Raw genomic sequence first — 22,757 nt, 5'->3', positions numbered from 1 at the left:
TACATTAATACATGTTTTCACTAGCCAGAGGAAATACAAAGAGAAATTTTGTTTTTATGAAAAAAAGCACAACAGGCCTTCAGCATTTGTTTTGCAGTGAGCCATTCCAGAGGCAGTACACATTTTGAGAAAAGTGGCACCACCACTCCCCTTCCCCAGGAACTCTACTCAGCATCAAGCTCCATAGCTCTGAACTCTATGAGCATCTGTGCTTTACACCTTGATTTATTTTGTGCATCCATTAGCAACATGTGTCCTAAAGTATCAGAAAAGCCAAAGAGAGGCTATTTTTTGGGGTCTGGGAACACTCAAGACTTTTTCCAAATAAACTAATGGTAATTGCTTCTTCTTTGTGCCATTTTGGCCTACAAAAGGTTTCACAGGTACACTGTACTTCTGGATAGTAGGGGAAACATGTGCTCTTAAAATACAACATGCTAATCATGTAACATGTTAAATGACTGGCATACGATAGTGAGCAAGATTACGAACCAAACTTAACAAGTTAGCTAGTAAAAGTGGATTTTAGATAATTTTTACAATTGTCAGAAAGTTCAATCATCTTTCTCTCTTTTCATTCAATTCCCAATAATAACAAAATTATCAACAGAATTTAAGTTCACTTAGATCATCCTCTTCACCACTGGAAGGTTTGCCAGACATCCCTTTTTATTTAGTAGAAACCTGTATATTCAGTTTGGGACCTGAATGAGATTTGGAACAGAGAGGGACAATACAAATTAATACATTTAATGCAACTCTGTCCACAGATAAAGTGACTAGGTGTCCAGAAGATTAAGGGAGTTGTGAATAGTTAGGGAGGGGGGCAATGTCTGGACTAGAATAAAGATTCCCAGACTGCTTGCCTAATGTTGTCTGTTCCGCTCTAATTTCCATCCACAGTTAATTATCCCCACATTTTTACATAATGCTTTATTTTCATATTTTTATCTACTTTAAAAGAAAAAATATATATGCAAAAATTACAGATATGAAAACCATGAACATGTGTATGTGTGTACACACACACACACACACACACACACACACACACTCCATACCCTGCAGAAAGAATTCTAGGGCATTTTCTGGAAAGAAATGGAGAGGACCTCTAACAGGAAGGAACATAAATGCCTAACAGCCATGAGGAAGCTGCTGAAACACACCGAAGAGGCTCTCCAGGTAAAACGAAAGTTGGAAAAACCAGGCACTCGTGGTCTACCCCAACAAATCCTATGTCAACAACCAAGAATGCTGGCAACTCTTGTTTAACTTGCTCTAACTCTGGACTCCTTGTCTGAACTTGCATTTGGTTTACCACAAGATACCTAAACAGCTACAAGTGAAGTTAACATGATAAACTGTGGAAAGGATCACTTCTAAAAATTACCGATAGACCATCACAGAGAGAAATTTCAATCTAACCTGATTAAGTCACAATGGAACAGGGTATTGTTTTTGCTTACTTTTCAATACTGAGCAAAAAATACGCTTGTGATATAAGAGATAAAAAAGATAAGCAGCAAAATGTTGGCAGTTCCTAAAAATAGCAACAGCTGCTGGAAAATAGACGATATACTTTCTAAATTTAGAAATAAATATGGAGCCAAGCATTGGCAGCATGGTATAGTGAAAAAAGCAAGAGCCATCAAGAAGTGACCTTAAGGTACTGAATATCCATGAGTCTCATTTTATTCATCTGCTAAATGGGGTAATTATACCCATTCAGCCCTTTCAGGTTTACTGTGAAGGCAAGATTACATGTTTGTGAAAGCGTTTTGATAAAAGTCTAAAACGCTTCCCAAAAGGTAAGCTTTCACTATTAGTAACAACTGTACCCAAAGCAGGAAATATTTGTGATACAATCTTCCAAAACAACAAAAACCCAAAAATTAATCTGGCTCCCTGCCCTTATAATCTTCCAGGCCTCACAACTAATGACATTCCATCCCCATCTGCAGGCTTGCTCTAGCCTCATTCACAGGCCAAGAGGTCCTGGGTTGCTGAGGCTCTTTGTGCGGATTTTGCAGGTGAGGTTGTGTTGTACACTGTGATTAGGTCCCCACCTGATACCTACATCTACACCTGGAACCCATACTCCAGGCCAGATGTCCCCTGGAGTTCATGCCTGTGAGACCGCCTGTTGGCAGATGCCCTGCTGGACCCCTTTTCTGAGAGGGCCCAAAGCTACAACTTACCCATCTACGGAACTAGCAACTCGACTTGACCTCTCTCAGCCATGACCTAGTTTGAATTATAGCACCAAGGGTGAGAACACAAGCATTTCGGCGAAGCATACCTCAGTGTGGCTGGAAGGATAAGGCTCGTGGACAGTTTCATTAAGTTATTTCCTTCTCACCACACAGAGCTCCAGTTAACCTTCACTTGTTCTTTAAACTTAGAAAATATGCCCAAAGGTAGAATGTGACTATCTCTGAAGGCAGGAAAAATGATTTCTTTTTAAAATTTTGTATGATATTTAACATGATATTTGATGCTTATATAAGCTGTGTCTGTATACACTTGTTTGGAATACTAAACACCTCACTGAAATCCCAAGTCATTCTCTATCATGTTAAATGAGGTGATCGTGAGAAGAAACAGTATATAAAATTTATCATATGAGATACTCTAAAGATAACTATTTATTTATTTTTTATTTTTTAATGTTTTTATTTATTTTTGAGACAGAGCATGAGCAGGGGAGGGGCAGAGAAAGAGGTTGATAAAGAATCCGAAGCAGGCTCCAGGTTCTGAGCTGTCAGCACAGAGCCCGACGCAGGGCTCAAACTCAGACTGTGTGTGTGTGTGTGTGTGTGTGTGTGTGTGTGTGTGTGTGTGTGTGAGAGAGAGAGAGAGAGAGAGAGAGAGAGAGAGAATCCCAACCAGGCTTTGCACTTACTGTCAGTACAGAGCTCAATGCAGGGCTTGATCTCACAAAACTTGAGATCATGACCTGAGTCAGACGCCCAACTGAATGTGCCATTATTTAATTATTAAGACCTCCCCTGTTTTAACGTCTCTGAAATTGGATTTATCTTATAATTGATGGCAGCTAATAGTACAATTAGTAGGACTTTTTCTTCCCTTTCTTATTTGTACATAAAATAATACCATGTCTTACAGCTGACGACACCTTATAATCAGTGAAATAAAGTAAAAGATACACAAGTCAATGGAAAGAAAGGATTCTCTTTAGATTGGTTAATTATTCCCCCAACCAGGCAAGATGGCCTCTCAAAATTCTGGCTCAACTACACTAGAATAACTAAGCTTTCATCAAGAAGTCCTTTGTTAAAGTTTATAATCACAATTCTCAATTGAGTTTGCTACTTTGACAACCAATAATATGCAGAGAGTCTAGATGGAAATTCCAAAATGAGAATTTCCATCGGTAAGAGATCCAGCATTAATGCAATGCATTTCTCCTATTTTCTCAGGGCACAACAACTATACATGTACACAAACCTGGTTAATAGAAGCCTGTTAATTCTTTGGGTAATGTTTACTAAAGATATTTTACCAATCAATGTAAGATTAACTTACAACATCATTACACATAGATTAAACCTGGAGCTAAATGAGTCCTTAGAAATCATTATTTTCAAACAAATAGAATCTACATTAAAATGCTAAAGAGGGAGACATATTGTTACTATAATACAATGATTCTATTCTATGTATTACTTTCACCTAGGTACCTAAAAACAATTTATCCAAAGAAAAGTAAAATCAGGCCTCAAGAAGTCTCTTGTGAGAAGGCCAGAAGAAAGACTACAGTGATCCAACAGGGGACATTAATCCTACTAGAAATGCTGGAATGGAACAATCTTGCTGTGACCTTCTGTAGGTTGGTTGTTGGCTTCAGGTCACAGGAAGAAAATCATGTGCTAGTCAAAGAAAAACATTTTTTCTTAGTTTTTTTTTTTTTTTTAACTTCAGTGGGTAATTTTTTTTTCCTGATATTAGGAATAACTAAAAACATTTCCATAGTCAGATCATTAAAATAAAATCCAAAGCCCTTCTTCATTAAGGCCTAACCTAAACTTAACCAAAGAATGTCTTGCTGTATTTGGGAAAGTCACTTTTCCAATAAGCACATGGAATGGGACAATGCTCTAATCATCAGATACTGTATATCAATACTGGTTATTAATGGGGTAAATATCGCAGACCAATTTCCCTAACATTCACAATTCTACTGGTAAAAAAAACTCTACAAGATGAAAAAAAAAAGATTACCAAATACCAGTCATCTAAATATGTGTTGTGCCCTTAGTCACTAAAAGGTGCTTAGAAATGAACACTGCTCTCCTATCATTCAATTTACCACTACCTCCTAAAACACCTGAAGTAATGATATACATGATATTAGGTTTAAAATTTTTATCACTCTAAAGTGAACAGAATTAGGTTTGGTAAAGGCAAGGCCGAGGGCGGCGGGGGGGGGGGGGGGGTTGGCAAGTGAGCATGACTTTTATTTCTTATTTTAACAAAATCACATAGAAAAAGACTAGTTACCAATGTGGTGATTATGTCATCATAATAAATACATCGACAAGGGTCTCAATTAATTACTATTTAATGAAATGCCTTCCTTCACTTTTACAATGTATGTGTCTGGAATGAAATATAGTTATTTTAAGCAAACAGTGCAAGATCTAAAAATAAGAAATCTGCTCCACTGAGATAAATTGTGCCACGGGAAAATACAAACATATGAGAAGTTATACAAGGCATCTTCACACCCAATTTCTAACCTATCTTTTCTAGAGTAGGGACCACCAAATGAAAATGAAAAAGGCACATACATTCTAAACTAAGCCACAAAAATGTTTCCTAACAAAAAATTCAAGTAGAATTAGAAGCCTGTGACAGAGGATGATTATAGAAACCAGCTTCTGGCAAAAACTCACAGTAAAATCTATCCTAAACCCAAATTTAAAAAATAGGTTTTATGCTACTTGTAATTAGCTGTTAAGTACACAATTCTCCATGACTGTTGTGAAGGACACTGTCCTATAAAGGTTGGCAAAACCCTCACTATATCAACACCAAGTAACATTCAGAAATTGCCCCCATTTGCTGCAGAAAATAATAATTTGGCACTGATAAAGTATTCCCTTGTTGTTTCCATCCCTCATGCTGCTGTAATTGGAATAAAGTTGAGAGGGTTCTGTACTTAGTTTCACTGCATGCACCAGAAGCAGAAAAATAAGGTATTTCAAAGAAAAATTCAATTGTAATATATATTCAGCAAGCATTTCTCTTTTTAATTAAGAGCTACTATATAAGTAGGTCAGTACTTGAACTGCCCAGAGGTACAGAATAAAAGAAGTTAATTTCTCATAAAATAATGCTCCAATGAGTCTCACTTAGAAAGTCAAAAGTATTCATAAGAGTATGTTTTTAAATTTGGGTTTCCTGAATCTCTGCATCACAAAACAACAGGTAGACAGTGTTTACATGTGTACGTTAACTATAATGCAATTAAAGATTAATGAACATTCAAATCCAAATATATCCTCAACAAGTGGCAATTCAACTGTTTAATTCTGTTGTTGTTTCAATAACAGAGAAACAGCTAGTTCACCATAATTCAGAGGTACATGGACCCATACATGGGTTTCAGACCATCTCTGAAAATGGTGATCACAATTTATAGGAGTTAGGTCTCTGCATACGCATTCTAATAGCCAGCTATAGGGAAGCCGTGATCCACTAAGACTTTAGAATTGGAAACGTGGTTGATATCACTATTTAAGGTAACATTCTCTCATAAAGTTTAAAATATAGCATCAAACAGGAAACAAAAGGGAATATTAGGTGGCATGTGGCCAAGTGCATGTCAGGACTGCAGACCAAATATCTCTCCAGGAAGAAATGAAGAAATTCTGTCTCATCTTTCTCAGAGAGAGGAAGCCTCATGTTTTGCAATGCGTTCTGAATCGCCATGACATGGCTGTGAGCTAACTTGTCCTCTTCATGAGCTCACTTTGCAAACAAGACTATTCCCACACTGCAGATGAACTAATTGTCTCCTGCCATCCTCACTGCTCTTTCTTCCCTACAAATCTACCCACCAGAAGCCTATCTATCCTTCAATGTAGTCCAAAGACACCTCAACAAGGAAGATTTTCTGGTGCTTAGAAACTATCCATGCAGTACTTTCTCACATTCCATTTTGCCTTATGGTGTCTGATTAGAAGACTTCTCTGAGGGCTGCATCTCTGCATCTCCCAAAGAGAGCTAACAGCACCACACCCACATCAAGCTTTCAATCACTATGTAACAGGAAGGACCTAGTCCAACACATCCAAGTCCATCTAGAATCCTAGATGGAGATGGCATTTGTGGAGTACAACTGGTCCTGGGCTTAAAATGGTCTGAAACTAAGGTCTATGATGTTTCTAGCTGCCTGAGCTGCAGGCTTATGCTAGGTACAGTGGTAAAGAACCTAGACATCTATTAAATGTGTCCCCAGGCTCTCCTGAACATGTCTAAGCATAAATGTGGTTTTGTAATATCACATTCATCTTGCAGCTAGGCCAACTGACAATACTAAAGTTCAACTTAAAGCATGTCCCCACATGTGCTTAAAAAGCAAGGCTTTACTTTACCAGAAATGTAAAACTTACTGGAGTAAGGATATTCACATATTCAAAGTGTGAGTTAACCATGGCAAGACCCAGTTACTAGGACAAAGCTGCCTTTATCAACTAGTCTCAATTCATGGTCTGGCATATTTATTTATAGCACCAGTAGAGAATTTTAGTGATTTAATGAACTGGAAAGGAAAATAAATTCTCGGCAATTCACATGAAAGGAAGAAAGCAGTCATATGAATAATCTAAAAAAACAGATAATTAAAGAGACTTTTCCTTTGAAATGTGTTTCGTCTATATTTAACATTGAATGGATAAATTTCCACTACATTAGACACACCCAATCTTCAAACAAAGTAATAAAACAGGCTGTGTGTACAGGGCTCGGTATATGAACAGTCTGGAAACTCACGCCTACATGGCAAACAAACACAGTGCCAGGGATGGGCAATGTCACATTAAGATTACTGCGGAGCATGAGCACAAGTAGAAAAGTACACTTCTTACACATGTCTCTACACCATGCTTTACAAAGAACCAAAGTGTTAGGTAAAAAAGTATTTGTTTTTTTTCCCAAAAAAATAAAGAATTCTCAACTTCGGTCTATATATTCTCTTACAGTATTGGAGTAAGAATAAATGGAGATAGTAATATCAATAGTGGAACAACTGAATATATTAACTGTGGCTGCAAAAGCTCTTGCATGTTTATAAAGGAAACTTTTACCACCAGCAAGGATTTTAAAAATCATTAGTAGGGTTGACAACATTAACAAACTGTTATAAACCAATGGCTTGAATTGTGTGTTGGCAAAAAATAAAAAACGTGGATTTCTAAATAAGTTAAATTTGTTATACAAATGTATTTTTTGGAAGGTGGGATAAGGTAAATATATTGTTTTGTGCCTGCTGTGTAAGTATGCATGATTTTAAAGTATTAAATAGCATTGTAAGCGGTTTTGAAATGTACTGGTGAAGAAAGTATTTGAAGTAGGTACAAGTGACTGAAGCCCTCTGAACCCCTCTAGAAACATCTGGTAGTGGCGATGCATAACCAAGAACCCTCATGAGAGGAGCCATCTGCTCCAATTAGAAAAGGGAAGGTTTTGTCCAGAAGCTCCAAAGAACTGGTCCACAGCCTGGCTGTGTGACTCTTTTCACTACTGATGCTGCTAGTTCTGAAGCCACCTAAAGATCATTCCAGTGAATCCTGAGCAGCCAAAGGACCAGTCAAATCACCCTTCTTTCCCCATTCTTCCCTGCCCTAGGGAATGGGAGTATTTAGGATATAGTGGGAGTATTTAGGATATAGTATTTAGGAATAGTGGTGAAACAGCTTGGGCAAATGCAGATTAGCTACTGTGCATACCTTTGCCTTAATCAATGCAGTTTCATGGGGAATCTCTGGGAGATGCAGCAGTAAAAACTGTTGATTTAATTACGCCTTAACCCTTGAGCACACATCTTTTTAATATTCTGTGTGATGAAATGGGAAGTATGCTTAAAGCATTTCTAGTGAAACTGAAATAGAATGGTTGCCTTGAGGGAAAAAAAAAAAAAAAAACAAAAAACTCCTGCAATTGTTTGTGTTAGAGCTGAACCAGCCACTTTTTCCATGGAACACCAATGAACTTGAGAATATTTGCCAAGTATGCTTATTCACATTTAAATATCTAGCAGACATTTTCTCAAAAATGAAGTGAGACTGTCACTTCAAACAAAACAAAATTATTGCCAATGATGAAATTGAAACGTTCGAGCAAAACTTAAAATTTTGGAAATCTTGATTACACCAGGGTGAGTTTGAGTTTGAGAGCTTCCCAATACTTAAAGACTGTTTCTAATGAGATTGGTGATGCTATTAAATGAATGTAATTTTTTATATTGTATTATGAAACATAACATTTGAAGGATTTGCATAACACACTGATCCAATGTTTTCTAATAATAATGTAATTACAGTAAAGAATCATGCACGGGGGGAAATGGTCCATTCAAAGTAAAAGACCAATGAATTTCAGTATAACAAGAGTACACTGATGGTTTTACATTTCACATGGCAATTAACCTTTAAAACTACCATTCAGGGGGGGCTGAGTGGCTCAGTCTGTTCAGCACCTGACTCTTGATCTTGGTCCAGGTCATGATCTCCCAGTTTATGAGTTCAAGCCTGCCATAAGGCTCTGTGCTGACAGCACGGAGCCTGCTTAGAATTCTCTCTCTGCCTCTTCCGCACTCATGCACTCTCTCTCAAAGTAAATAAACTTAAAAAACTTTTTTTAAATAAAAATAAAAATCTACCATTCAAATTTTGATGAGGTATCAAACATTCACAATAATCTGAAAAGGGTATTAAAATGTCTTTTCTTTTCCAGCTGCCTATCTATAAGACCAGATTTTTGTCATAGGATTCAAACCAAAATATTTATTTTTATTTTTTTAATGTTTATTTATTTTTGAGGGAGGGAGAGAGAGAGACAGAGAGAGAGCGCGCACGCGCATGAATGCGGGAGGGGCAGAGAGTGAGACATAGACTCTGAAGTAGGCTCCAGGTTGTCAGAAAGGAGCCCGACACAGGGTCTGAACCCATGAATTGTGAGATCATGACCTGAGCCAAAGCTGGATGCTTAACCAACTGAGCCACCTACGTGCCAGAAAATATTTATTTTTAAACATGTAAGTAAATATATAAAATTTATCTTTACTTTCATTTCTGCACCAATAAATAACAACAGATATAACCCCTATAAACAAAAGTTCTCTAGATTTCTCAAAATAAAAGAATCCTGAGACCAAAAAGTATGAGAACTATGGATGCCTGCCTAGCATCCTAAGGAATTTGGATTTTACTGTAAGCATATAACGTGGTCAGTCATTAGAGGTTTTTAACAGAGAGTCTTTTAAAAAGGTGTTTATCCATGCCATCTTTTGGTTTTACTCTTCTAGAAAACAATAATCCTCGAAACATAATTCTCAACTGCTCACTCCCAAAAAAAATTTTTTTGTAGATAGACAGAGGACACAAGAATAACATGACAATCTCTGCCACAAAAATTAACAGCGAAGAACTATTATTCTATTTTTTTTCTATGACAGTTTGGCAACTTAGCTTTGCTCCACCCTCCCAAAATTCACAGAACATGAAGTGCATGATTTATTAATTGACACCTTCATGATATTGAGATCTTCTAATAAAAATAGATTTTGAGCAGACAACTGTCCCTAGAAACTTCACATAAAGCAGTAAGAAAGATGCAGATATGTCTCCCCAATAATCTACTTTCTCCTATATTACATTCCCTTAGGAGAATTAGAAGTAGCAACCTCTGCTGTTTCCCGATGGGAAGCATGGCTGCCAACATTAAGAGAATTTGCTGTTCAACTTTTTATTTTTTTTTTAATTTTTTTTTTCAACGTTTATTTATTTTTGGGACAGAGAGAGACAGAGCATGAACGGGGGAGGGGCAGAGAGAGAGGGAGACACAGAATGTGAAACAGGCTCCAGGCTCTGAGGCATCAGCCCAGAGCCTGATGCGGGGCTCGAACTCATGGACCGCGAGATCGAGACCTGGCTGAAGTCGGACGCTTAACCGACTGCGCCACCCAGGCGCCCCATTGTTCAACTTTTTAAACCATGTTTATTTTATTTTTGGGAGACAGGGGGAGTGGAGGAGAGGCAGAGAGAAAGGGACAGAGGCTCTGAAGCAGGCTTCATGCTGACAGCAGCAGGTCTATACGGGGCTTGAACTTAGAAACCGAACCATGAAATCATGACCGGAGCTGAAGTCCACCGCTCAACCAAGTGAGCCACACAGGAGCCCCCCTGTTCACTTTTGACCTTCATTTAAAGACAGACACATTGGGGCGCCTGGGTGGCGCAGTCGGTTAAGCGTCCGACTTCAGCCAGGTCACGATCTCGCGGTCCGTGAGTTCGAGCCCCACGTCAGGCTCTGGGCTGATGGCTCAGAGCCTGGAGCCTGTTTCCGATTCTGTGTCTCCCTCTCTCTCTGCCTCTCCCCCGTTCATGCTCTGTCTCTCTCTGTCCCAAAAATAAATAAACGTTGGAAAAAAAAAAAGACACATTAAGTTACAACATGCCTCTCTCACACTAATTTAATACCTTCCTATATACTACAGTATTTGAGGTTATAGAATATCAAAATCTGTATACGTATTAAGTAGTAGAGAAGTTGTTGGAAATAAAATTTAGGTTAGGACTTTGATGAAGTCAAAAGGAAATATTTAATCTACCATCAGTAACTTTTCATTTAAAAATAGCCTTTTCTAGGGCACCTGGCTGGCTCAGTTGGTGAAGCACGCGACTCTTGATATCAGGGTTATGAGTTCGAGCCCCACGCTGGGTGCAGACCTTACTTAAAAATAAAATCTTAAAAAAACCTCAGCCTTTTACTAAAGAGCTGATGTTCAAACACCTTCTTAGCTTCACTCATAAAAGGATTTCAGGGGTTGTGTATGTTGGTAGAATTGTGATCCTCATAATTACTCTAAACCCAACAATTATATGTTATTACAAAGACAGTAAAATCAGAATACAGGTTGTCCTGAACTTGAGCATCTGATTTTCCTATAACTTAAGACAGATACCATTATATATTGACATCCCCAACCAATACTCACCTGGTAGAATATATCACTGCCTGGTGATGATTTTAAGTACCTGCCGGCAGCTGTATGCTAGCAAGAACTCAGGATCAAATTTGGCATTTTGAGGAGTCTTTCATGGCACTGACAAGAGAAAGTAGATAATAAAGTAACCTAGAATTTCAGGTAAGCATGGCCTGATCCTGTAGGTCCCAGAGAAATACTGTTGAATAGTATTAAGTTAACTAGAAAATCTACTAATTCACATAAAGAAGTTCCACAACACTTACTGAAAGATGTGAAGCCATCTGGGGGACAGGGTGGGGAGTCCGCCATAAGAAATGACCACCAGGGACTGGAAGTGACTGCACACTGCACACTATCCCTCCAGTGCTGATTGCCTGCCCTCCAACAGATGGGTGCTAGTTTCTAGCACTTACTTACCCTGTCTCCTAAGATCCCAGAAAAAATCATGGGAAGGGAGGGAGCACTCTGGGATGCACCCATGGAGAATGGATGTCCCACATGGGAGGTGGGGGGAAGGCTATATGCAAGAAATAGCAACATTCAGCAATAGCTATTTGGAGCCTGAACCTGCATCTTGAGCAGGAGGTACTTCTGGGTAGATTCTCGCCATTTTTAATGTTGACAATAAGATTTTGGGAAAAGAAGCCTGCTGTAGGTCTAATTTAAAATATTACCATCTTCTAGACTTTCCAGGAATATAGATCATTCCCCAAATAAGACATCTAAATGTAGTTTGACTATTACACTTGACTTTTTACTACATTTTCCATGAACAAGGGTATGAAAATAGGTGGGAGTCTTGGTAATCTCTTATCTGTCCAGAGACCTAAAGTAAAATAATTAGTCCCTCACTATAGAGTAGGTATGTTTGCTGGTGCTGAGTAGGCAAGAGCACCACTTCCAAACAAAACAAAACAAAACAAAACAAAACTGAATGCATATAAAAGGTGGCAATTAAAAAAAAAATCTTTAGAAAGAAAACAAATGTTTACATATGTTCCTAAACCAAGTGTAGAACTTTAAAAACATGGCATGTTTTCTAACTGGGCTATCAATTAATAAATAGCCTAAATTAAGGGTTATTTTGTGATTCAGCAACAGAAAGGCAGGTCAATGCTCTCCATTCAGACTTGGCCAATAAGACCTTGTTTGGGGTTCAAAATAAAATAATTGTAATAAAACCCAGATGCTAATATGAGTTTCAAAGGCAGAGCAAATTTATCAGGCAGATGCATTCAGAACAGTGTTGCTTCAGAAATTTTATTTCTAATGTGTAAAGATAATCACGGCTAAAACGTTTACACCCTCTAATTGAATATGGGGATTGCTCTTGCTCATATACTACTACAGAAAAATTAAGTAGATAAAATACAAGGAACTAGATATGCCTAGGGAAAAAGAAAGTAAAGACTGAAGAAAAATTGTACATTTTTGTATTTAGGTAACAGCTATTGGGTTTATGCATTTCTGGAGATACATTTTGGTTTACTGTCTATTCTTTGGTTGCTTATATGATCTCTAAAAAATCATCTTTTTCCTGCACATGACATTTATTTGCACAGCAAATGCAACAGGATAAACCATACAAACACTTCCTGCTCTATCAAAAGAGAAGGGAAGGGAGTCTGATGTTTTTGAGATACTATGGAATTGGAAGGACACAAAAGGAGGCTCTAGAAATACTGTAAGCAAAACTCTAAAATGACTGCTATAATGATTGCTGTGGGGATTGTAGTCTGGGAAGCTGAAGGTAAAGGACTTGAGATGCTTTGATTCCGTGGATTCAATATCATGTTCAATTATGTGCTTCTCTGTGGCTCTGAGTGGTTTCAAAATCACTTTATAAAAGAATTTATTTCAACCTTAAGGAATAAAGTTTAAAGGGGACATAAGAGATAGAGAGATGTCCTGAACAGCAAGAAGGCGCAAAAGGAGAAAACAAAAAATGGCTACATTCCATTTTAACAGATTGGTTAAAAAACAAATATAGTAACAGTTAATCACTGATATTTACCAGGGAGTTCAGACAGGTAATTTGAAAAGTTCCCAAAGTGAGCCTGCTGCCCACCCTTGGTTAAGAGGTGAAATCCGAGAGCAGGTTCTAGAATATAATTCACCTGATTCAAATATGAATAAAGGCTGTTGGCTAGGCTTTTCTGACAATTAAGAGACTTGTCCCTACACATTGGCACAATTTAGCACTTAACAGGCAGTATCCTACTTAATCCTCATAACCAGTGTATTATTATATCCATTGTAAATTATACATGTTCTGGAACTTCTCCATTGCCGGTAGGGTGTTAAATCATTAATGTTGGACCCAATAATGCCAAGGACTATGCTACTTTACAAGAAAATCATTGAAAAAGAAAAAAACAAAACAAACCAGAAGGCAGACTGCATTCATTCATACAAAAATATTTACTGAACACCTTCTATGTACTGGACGCGTGTGGCACCTTAATGAACAGACATAAAATATTTGACTTACAGCCTAGCAGGAGTGGGGAAAGACAATTCACCATCAGTCAGTCAGTCAGTCAGTCAGGTTGTATTTTAGAAGGTAATAGATGCTACAGAAAAAGAAAATGCAGAGCACTGTAAGAGGGATCCAGGCCATAACTTGCAATTATATATAAGGTAGACCTCACTGCCAAAGTGATATTTTAGTGAAGACTCACTCAAAGGAGGTGAGGAAACTGGCCATGAATGTATCTGGGGAGAAAATATTACTGGCACAGGAAAAACCCAACACAAAGACTTGAAAGTGGGAATATGCCTGATGTGTTTCAGGATCAGCAAGGAGGTGAAGATGACTAGCATGGAAAGCAAGAGAGGGAGGGAAGTGGGGAAGTGGGGAAGTGGGGAAGAGGTCAGAGTTAAGGCTAGCCAGATTGTATTGGGCTTTGTGAATCATTATGAGGAAATCTGACTTTTATTCTAAGTTAGATGGAATGCCATGGAACGGTTTTAAGTGTAACCTGACTTCTGTTTTAAAAAGATCGCTCTGGGGAAGCCTGGGTGGCTCAGTCGGTTAAGCACCTGACTTCAAAATTTCGGCTCAGGTCATGATCTCCTGGTTTCTGTGTGTTTCCGTAGTGTGGAGGTTATCACGTTCGCCTGACGTGATCTCCTGGTCTGTGAAATGGAGCCCTGTGTCTGGCTCTGCACTGGCAGCACAGAGCCTGTTTGGGATTCTCTGTCTTTTCTGCTCCTCCCTCACTAGCACTCACCCTCTCACTCTCTCTCAAGATAAATAAACATTAAAAAAAAAAATCACTCTGGGTGGGTCAGTCAGTTAAACACTCTTGACTTCGGCTCAGGTCATGATCTCACAGTTTGTGGGATTAAGCCCCATGTCAGGCTCTGCACTGACAGCACAGAGCCTGCTTGGGATTCTCTCTCCACCAACCCCCATTCATTCTCTCTCTCTCTCAAAATAAAATAAACTTAAAAAAAAAAAAAGATCACTCTGGTTGTTATTCGGATAACTTGTTAAAAGGAAGCCAGGGAAGGAGAAAAGAGAGGTCACTGTAATAATCTAGTCAAGAGGCCTGGAAACTTAGACAAAGATGTGAACAATAAAGGTGAGGAAAGGGGCTGAAATCCTGGATTTACCTGGAAAACAGGCTTCTAGATACATATGAAGATAAGTGGGATTTGCTGGTAGTCTTGATGTGGAAAGAAAGAGAAGAGTCAGGATGATTCCAAAGTTTTTGGCTTGAATAATCTGAAAACTGTACCTACCACCCACCAAAACGGGGCAGGCTGCAAGGAGAGTAGGTGTGTAGAGAAAAACAAAAAATCAGTTTTAATCCTATTAAATTGGAAGTACCTTTTATGTATTCAAGTTAAGAAGTCAAAAAGGTAGTTGATATGTGCTCCAGAAGTTTCAGAGCACTATCCCTGCTGGAGATATCCATTGGGGAGTCTTAAACAGCTACATGGTATTTTATTGAAGTCTCCCAACTGTTTATGACAAGAGTCCTACAGGAACTGAGCCCTGAAGCATTCCAAATTAATAGGTTGGTGAGGAAAACCCAGTGCAAATTTTTAAAAATGACAGAAAAAGTGAAACTAGTGGTCTAGTAGTTTAAGGAGGAAAAGTAGCTGCATGTGGAATCTTCAAAATCAAATGACATATGTCAAAAGAGAGGGGATGACCAATTATATCAATGCAGGCAATAGGTAAAGATGAGAACTGACTGCTGGATTTAGCAACTTGGAATAGTTTCTTTAGAAAAAGTCCTAGTGACTCTATCCTCCCTCACCCCAGAGGACAATTACAGATTGAATATGATGTTATAGTTCAATTTGCTCATGAACTGAATTTGTTTTTCTAAAGAATTATCCAAAGGAGGGGAGCCTGGGGGGCTCAGTCAGTTGAGCCTCCGACTTCGGCTCAGGTCATGATCTCATGGTTTGTGGGTTTGAGTCCCGCATCGGGCTCTGTGCTGACAGCTCAGAGCCTGGAGCCTGCTTCGGATTCTTTGTCTCCCTCTCTCTCTGACCCTCGCCCGCTCATGCTCTGTCTCTTTCCCACAAAATAAATAAACAACAACAACAAAAGAATTATCCAAAAGAAAGGATTTACTGCAATTTAATATTTGGGACTCAAATCACTTGATCCATTAAGAAATACCAGTGATATGGGCACCTGGGTGGCTCAGCAGGTTAAGAGTCCACCTCTTCATTTCGCCTAAGGCCAAGATCTCATGGCTTGTGAATTCAAGCCCACATCTGGCTCTGTACTGACAGTGCAGAGCCTGCTTGGGATTCTCTCTCTGCCCCTCCCTGCTCACACTCTCTCTCAAAAATAAACATTAAAAACAAAAAGAACTACCAGTGATAATCTTTAACTACTAAGAGTAATTTGTTAACATATAATTCCTATCCCTTCACAAAACAAGACAAAAGAAAGCAACCTCTAGGTAAATTGGAAATAGAATATATATTTCATTTCTCCTGATGAGGAATTATGATAAACCAAAAACCAATATTTTACTACTGTTTTTCCTATTAAAGAACACAGGTTTGCACATTACCACCATTACTATTGATAACGAATGCTCCAGAAGCATTTTATAATGTTCCAGAATGTTAACATTAGTCAGCATGCCATAAAACCAAAATATAAGGTATAATTATTAGAAAGAAGTAGACTTAAGTATCATTATCGGTAACTGATTATATAACGAGGAAACCCAAGAGAATAAACTGCTCTTAGATTAAAAGCTCTTAGAATAGCCAGCTATAAATAAATACACAAAAATCAACAACCATCTTATACTAACAATAACCAATTTGAAGAATCCATCACAATGGCAACAGAAAGATAAATACTGAAGAAAAACATTAACAAGAAATATCAGGACTTCAGTGAAAAACAAACAAACAAACAAAAACCCTCTGTTAGGACAGCTAGAAGGTCTGAATAACAACTTTTCAGGTCCCTTAATAGAGACACTGACTACTGTACATGTAGATGAGAGTCCTCACCAAAAATCAAAAATACACCTAACTGTAGGGGAAAACTGCAACAAAATCACAAATGTGGATAGCAGAAAGACAAGTAGCAACTTACCTGACCTAGAAGAGTGACATAGGGTGGCAAACTAAAATTAGGTTAATAAAGTTTGTTTAGGAAGCTCTACATCCCTGGATGCCCTTCCAACCTAACTTGCTGCAAAGGTCTGGCTGACAGTCCCAGAACCCATCAAGAATGGAGATGGATTCCTGACAAAGTAGATGAAACAGTTAAGTCTTTGGGTTGTAAACCCACAGGAACCTTCCCCAAAGTGACCTCTATACAAAGAGGATTCTGAAACCTCTGCCAGATCCCTCCGGGAACACTAGCAGCTAGATCCTTTCCTCAGCTCAGGATGCTGGAAGACAATCCTCTGACCAGACCAAGAGGAAAAAGCCTACAGTAGGCCCCAGTGAACAACTCAGAAGAAACAGTAAACAGTCAAAAGGCTGCCACTGGGGAGGAAGACTCAGGGGATTGGGGCTGGTGGGGAGAGGGGCAAGGGACCATTTATTTTACAGTAAGCCTTTTGGATTTAAACTATGTGCCTGTATTAGTTTAAAGACAGCAAGATGGTAATCTTTATCTGAAAGGACAGATGAATGTACTTCTGACTTTTAAAAAGAATATCGTGACTTGCTCTACCAGGTATTTTCATGTATGCTAAATCCACAGTACAAAATATTTGGCATTAAGTTTAGAGATCGGTGCATAGATGAGTAAGACCTAAAACAGAAGCAGACCCAAGATTAAGTCAAGATCTTAAAGGAAAGACCATAACCAATGAGGAAAGGATGGACTTTTAAGAATTGGTGTTGGGGGGTGCCTGGGTGGCTCAGTCAGTTAAGCATCCAACTTTGGCTCAGGTCATGATCTCGCAGTTAGTAGTTACTAAGTTCAAGCCCAGCTTGGGGCTCTGTGCTGACAGCTCAGAGCCTGGAGCCTGCTTTGGAATCTGTGTCTCCCTTGCTCTCTGCCCCTCTCCCACTCATGCTCTGTCTCTCTGGTCTCTCAAAAATAAATTAAAAAAAAAAACAACCTTGGGGCGCCTGGGTGGCGCAGTCGGTTAAGCGTCCGACTTCAGCCAGGTCACGATCTCATGGTCCGTGAGTTCGAGCCCCACGTCAGGCTCTGGGCTGATGGCTCGGAGCCTGGAGCCTGTTTCCGATTCTGTGTCTCCCTCTCTCTCTGCCCCTCCCCCGTTCATGCTCTATCTCTCTATGTCCCAAAAATAAATAAACGTTGAAAAAAAAAAAATTAAAAAAAAAAAAACCTTAAAAAAAAAATGGTGTTGGTAGAAGTGACTAACTGGTAAGGAGGAGGTGGTATAAGACAATTCATATACATACATTAATACAGAATTAAACCTAAAAATCTAATGTATTTCCAAAATTTCAGTTATATTTACCTCACTTCTGGGTTTTTCAAACATAAATGTGTAAAAGAAAAATCATAAGGGGCGCCTGGGTGGCACAGTCGGTTAAGCGTCCGACTTCAGCCAGGGCACGATCTCGCGGTCCGTGAGTTCGAGCCCCGTGTAGGGCTCTGGGCTGATGGCTCAGAGCCTGGAGCCTGTTTCCGATTCTGTGTCTCCCTCTCTCTCTGCCCCTCCTCCGTTCATGCTCTGTTTCTCTCTGTCCCCCAAAAATAAATAAACGTTGAAAAAAAAAAAAGAAAAATCATAAAAGACAAGACAAAGTTCGACTACATTAAAGTAAAACTATTTTGCTGTTTGGAAAACACCATTAAGTAAATTAAGAGACAAACAATGAGCTTTGGGGGGAAAATCACTGCAAATATGATAAAGGCAGAATACTATATAAAACAGGTATTCAAAATTATTTTTCTAAATCACCAACTAAGAGTGAAGAGGGCAAAGTACCTGAACAGACAGCTTTGAAAAGGTAAACAAGAAGCAAATCACTAAGTTCACTACTTACCAAAGAAGATAAGTTAAAATAAGATCGCGTTTTTATAGAAAATTAGGAAAGATTAAGCACTGGAAAGCTGACACAGTGGGAGACCATTAGGTGCATAAGGGAATCAATGTCTTAGCATAAGCAGTTTGGCACTGTGCCTCAAGAGTCATAAAAGAGTTCACCTCTGCCTCAGGAATTCTGCTATAAATCCAGCCCAAGCAAGTCAGAGACCCCAAGACTTTCAGGCATAGGTATTTATCCCAGCTCTGCCTCCAAGTCTGTTCTTACTTTCTGAGCCTACTTCCTTTGCCAGACAGACTCTGTTGAAGGCCTTCCTCTATGATTCATTCCATCTCTCCAAATCTTTATGCTGTAGGCATTATTAGGTAGAATTGGGTAATTAATAAAGTTCACTCCAACCCAAAGTGATCAAGGTCAGATTTGCAACCAGTATTTCATACCAAATTTTCAACCACTAAAATGCAAATATGTCAAACAACAGAAAACTCATGAAATAAACTTTGGCATATCCATCATTAGAAAATCTTACGTTCAGGGGCACCTGGGTGGCTCGGTTGATTGAGCATTCGACTTTGGATCAGGTCATCATGTCGTGGTTCCTGAGTTTGAGCCCCGCACAGGGCTCACTGCTATCAGGGCAGAGCTTCCAATACTCTGACCCCCTCTCTCTCTGCCCCTCCCCCACTGGTGCCCTCTCTCTCCAAAATAAGTAAACAAAAAAATATTTTTAAAACTTATGTTCAAAGATTTAAAGGCACAGAAAAGGTTAAGTGAAAAGGTCATATTTAAAACTACAGATGAGGGGCGCCTGGCTGGCGCAGTCGGTTAAGCGTCCGACTTCAGCCAGGTCACGATCTCACGGTCCGTGAGTACGAGCCCCGCGTCGGGCTCTGGGCTGATGGCTCAGAGCCTGGATGGAGCCTGTTTCCAATTCTGTGTCTCCCTCTCTCTCTGCCCCTCGCCCGTTCATGCTCTGTCTCTCTCTGTCCCAAAAATAAATAAACGTTGAAAAAAAAAATAAAAAATTAAAAATTAAAAAAAAAAAAAACTACAGATGAAACTGAAATGCCTTTTTTTTTTTTAATATGCAGACAAAGAAAAAGGGACAAATGGAAACATACCATCACATGAACAGTTCTATTTCTGGATGATGTGATTCTGAGTTTTATTTTCTTTGTTTTTTTTTTTTTTTAATTCCCTAAATGTCTACAGCAAGAATAATTTATTTTAAAATGTTTAAAAGCCATAGAAACAATAGATCCTCTCAAATGGGAGTTGCTTAGAAGCCCTCAATTTTGAAGCATGTGATGCAAAAAGGAAAGATTAGGTGAGAAGTTACTATCTTAGCAGAGCATTACTGTTGAACTACAAGGTCCGTCAAATAAGAGAGATTTCTATCATTATTTTCTCAGAGTAAAATGGGAAAAATCAGCCTTTCAGAATCTGCTTGATAGTCCAGTTAACAGTTTAATTACCACATAGAACAGGGGATAGTTGCAAGAGAAAACCTCTTCAACTCTCAACGCATGCTCAGAATCACTGGCCTACTAAAAGCATTTTGGAATTGATGGGATTGAATTCTGATATTTACACAGTAAAGTTTGAAAGGTTTCAAAAAGCAAAAAGCCTAAGACATGTAAATGATATTTCCGTACTTTTTTGTTCAGAACTGTTTTAACAGTTCCTTGAAAGGCAAACTGGAATTCGATGGCTATAGGATACCTGTTTTGAGCATAAAATTATCTGTTTGGATGTGTCTTCTGTGTTGGGGAAGGGAAAACAGTGGGCAAATTTGTAGACAAACTGTGTCTTTCCTTTGTTAAAGTATAACACTACAATTGGTTTAATTTATGTAAAGAATCTAGGCAAAACACTTTCTAGGAACCAAACTGTTTAAAGGCTGATAATGACTTTTTTTTTTTTTTTGCCACAAATTACCAGAGATTTTTTGCATGACTGTAGGATTATATTTCACTTTTAAAATTTCTTAAATGTAAGATGTCTTAGGACTTTGGAGAAATGATGTATGCAATTCTTAGGTCTGTGTGCCCCAAAGGAAAAAACTGTTTCAGAAAACATCGTTTCCACCTCATTTTGGAACTTTCTTAAACAAGTTCTCAGCGCAAAAACAGGGAAAAATGAATATTCCTCGTAGCTGCTAGCAGTATTAATGCCAAGCAACAGCATTAATAGTTATGTAATTACTTAGAAAGAAAAACTGGAACTGTATGAGCTCACCCTTACCTGCACTGAGGCCAAGAACTGAAAGAGTGATTCAAATTCTTCAGAAAAGGAAGAGTCCTAGTCTGAAACCCAAAGGTAGGAGGACCCGCCCACTTCCCCTGGAGGACTCGTTGCTATAGGAACCCGCAGTAACCCTTCAGAGCCAGAACAGTCCGGGGGAGGGGGATCCTCCCAGGGATTGGAGGATGGTTAAAAAAAAAGGGAACGAAGAAAGGGTAAAGATGGGGGGAGGGGGGGTTGAGAGGTTAAAAGACAATGAAACCCCTTGGGTATGACAGGGTCAGAGAAGGAGGGCTGAGGAGCCCCAAAGGAAACTCAAAACATCAGTTAGAACAATGTCCTGGACGCTACAGTCACATTATAGTTAAGTTTAAGTTTGAACCATTAGAGACACTTCCCTCCCTCCCCGGTGGCAAACAAACCACCCTTTGTCGATTCCTGTGTTTGGAAAATGAAGCTAGACTTTTATCCCCTCCATTACAAACTGAATGCTACTTCGTAAAATTGAAATCTTGACTTTCTTATATTAAACCACCGGTTCCCAAACTATGCTTGCACATTGGAATCACCTAGGGACCTTTAAAATATACGTTGTTTTAATTGGTCTTGGGTGTGCTACTTGAGCATAGTTTTAAAACTCTCCAGTGGTTCTCTTCTTCAGCCAATTTTGGGAACTACTGTACTCCGTGATTTGGTGAGGTGGTAAAGAGTATTTTTAAAAGAGGGGAAAAAAAGAAAAAGAAAGCACAATTATCTCCCTTTGTCTTTTTAAGGCTAATAATAGAATTACTGGCTTTCCCCAAGCACACACAGGACAATAGGTTTCTTGATAAATAGGAATCCCCAGAATGCTCTAACAATACTTTCTTTGAGATAAAAAAGACTAGGCAGCATAATCTTTTTCTTCCCAGGACAGCAAACACCGTTCTTACCGAAACACCAAACTTATACACCTATTTTAAGAGCGAATGGGCCATGAATGACGCTCACAACTTGGGAGTACGAGCTCCAGCACCAGAAGAAAATCAGACCCCCAGTAGCCCACCATCATTCGCTGGGGTTCTGCGGCGACCAGGGCTGGGCAAGGACGGGGTGTGGGTCTCTGAAGCCCCCAATCCGGGCCCCGCTGGCAGCGCCTCAATAAAGTTACTCAGGGAAGTTTGTTCGCGTTTCCAAGCAGGCGCTTCCCCGGGCCAGGGGCGCGGCCCCCGCCACCTGCTCGGCGCCAAAGCTCTCCGGCCGCGCCCCCTCCCTGGACCTCCGCCACCTCCGCGGGTCGCGCACACTGCGGGCGCCCGTGTGACCGGCTGGTGCCCGGGTGGGCTCGCTTCGCCCCCCCAACCCCCGCGTCCCTCGGCTGCAGCTGGCCCAGCCCCTCGGGCCACAGCGCCAGGACCTCTTCTCGGGCCCGGCACCATCCCGCCTGGAACCCCTCGGGAAGGCTTCACGCGCGGCCAGCGTTTCCCGAGCGAAGGCGGGGTATCCGGGCACCCCGCATCCCGGAGCCCGACGCCGACCGGCGGACCCGTCCCAGCCCAGCCGCGCACGGCCCCTTCGGCCCGGGGCCGGGAGCGCGCCCCTGGCCAGGCGGTCCGGTGCTGCGCACGCGCGGAGGCGCCCGCCCGCTCACCCGCGGCGCCCTCACTCACCGTCCGCGCTCTTCGTCACCTCTGGCGTCGCCGCCGCCTGCGGTGCTTGCTGCTCGCCGCTCGCCACCCCGGCCCGGTGCCCACTCCTCAGGCCCCGGCCCGGGCACTCGGGGATCCAGCGCCCGGCGGGCTTGGCGGGCACCCGCACGCAGGGCACGCTCCGC

At 40.1% G+C, this 22,757-nt stretch overlaps 1 protein-coding gene across 1 annotated transcript in view; it reads right to left on the bottom strand.

Moving 5' to 3' along the window:
• The window catches only part of BTBD3 (BTB domain containing 3), a 36,278-nt gene extending 13,521 nt beyond the window's left edge, over positions 1 to 22,757 (bottom strand). The window contains exon 1 of the mRNA XM_040447710.1: positions 22,594 to 22,757. The gene's annotated coding sequence lies outside the window, so the exon portion shown is untranslated. The remainder of the gene's footprint in view (positions 1 to 22,593) is intronic.

This window comes from Herpailurus yagouaroundi, unplaced genomic scaffold (assembly GCF_014898765.1).
Source record: "Herpailurus yagouaroundi ecotype Mexico unplaced genomic scaffold, PumYag 196, whole genome shotgun sequence".
In the NCBI taxonomy this organism is placed as follows: Eukaryota; Metazoa; Chordata; class Mammalia; order Carnivora; family Felidae; genus Herpailurus; species Herpailurus yagouaroundi.
Note: the sequence above shows the minus strand (reverse complement) of the source record. Positions and strands in the feature narration are given on the sequence as shown.